The sequence below is a fragment of the Lucilia cuprina genome, chromosome 3, assembly GCF_022045245.1.
Source record: "Lucilia cuprina isolate Lc7/37 chromosome 3, ASM2204524v1, whole genome shotgun sequence".
NCBI lineage: Eukaryota > Metazoa > Arthropoda > Insecta > Diptera > Calliphoridae > Lucilia > Lucilia cuprina.
Genome location: NC_060951.1, coordinates 8,776,500 through 8,777,563, shown reverse-complemented (window position 1 = coordinate 8,777,563; position 1,064 = coordinate 8,776,500).

The following is a 1,064-nucleotide window of genomic DNA, read 5'->3' as shown; positions in this document are numbered from 1 at the left end:
GTTCTGTTCTAGTTCTGTTCTAGTTCTGCTCTAGTTCTGTTCTAGTTCTGTTCTAGTTCTGTTCTGTTCTAGTTCTGTTCTAGTTCTGTTCTAGTTCTGTTCTAGTTGTGTTCTAGTTGTGTGCTAGTTCTGTTTTAGTTCTGTTCTAGTTCTGTTCTACTTCTGCTCTAGTTTTGTTCTAGTTGTGTTCTAGTTCTGTTCTAGTTCTGTTCTACTTCTGTTCCAGTTCTGTTCTAGTTCTGTTCTAGTTGTGTTCAAGTTCTGTTCTAGTTCTGTTCTACTTCTGTTCCAGTTCTGTTCTAGTTGTGTTCTAGTTGTGTTCTAGTTCTGTTTTAGTTCTGTTCTACTTCTGTTCTAGTTATGTTCTAGTTCTAGTTCTGTTCTTGTTGTGTTCTAGTTGTGTTCAAGTTCTGTTCTAGTTCTCTTCTAGTTCTGTTCTGGTTCTAGTTTTTTTCTAGTTGTGTTCTAGTTCTGTTCTACTTCTATTCTAGTTCTGTTCTAGTTATGTTCTAATTCTGTTCCACTTCTGTGCTAGTTCTGTTCTATTCTAGTTTTAGTTTTGATCCTTCTTTGTTCTAGTTTTGATCCTGTTTTGTTCTAGTTCTGTTCTGGTTCTAGTTTTGTTCTAGTTGTGTTTTAGTTGTGTTTTAGTTGTGTTCAAGTTCAGTTCTAGTTGTGTTCAAGTTCTGTTCTAGTTGTGTCCTAGTTGTGTTCTAGTTGTGTTCAAGTTGTGTTCAAGTTCTGTTCTAGTTCTGTTCTAGTTCTGTTTTAGATCAGTTCTAGTTGTGTTGTTGTGGGCTGTTCATTACCTATTTGTCGCTTTATAAATTTATTTTGAATTTATTAATTAAGAAACTCTAATCACAATTTTTCTTTCTTTTTTCATTTTAGGTAAGTGCTTTGAAATTATGCTTAAACCCTATTTAAATAAAAATCTGGTAAGATAAACTAATATACTATATATATAAAAGAGTAGCGTTACTGACTGACTGATTCATCATCGCACAGCCTAAACGGCTGAACCTAGAATCATGAAATTTTGACAGCAGATGTGTTTTTGGTTA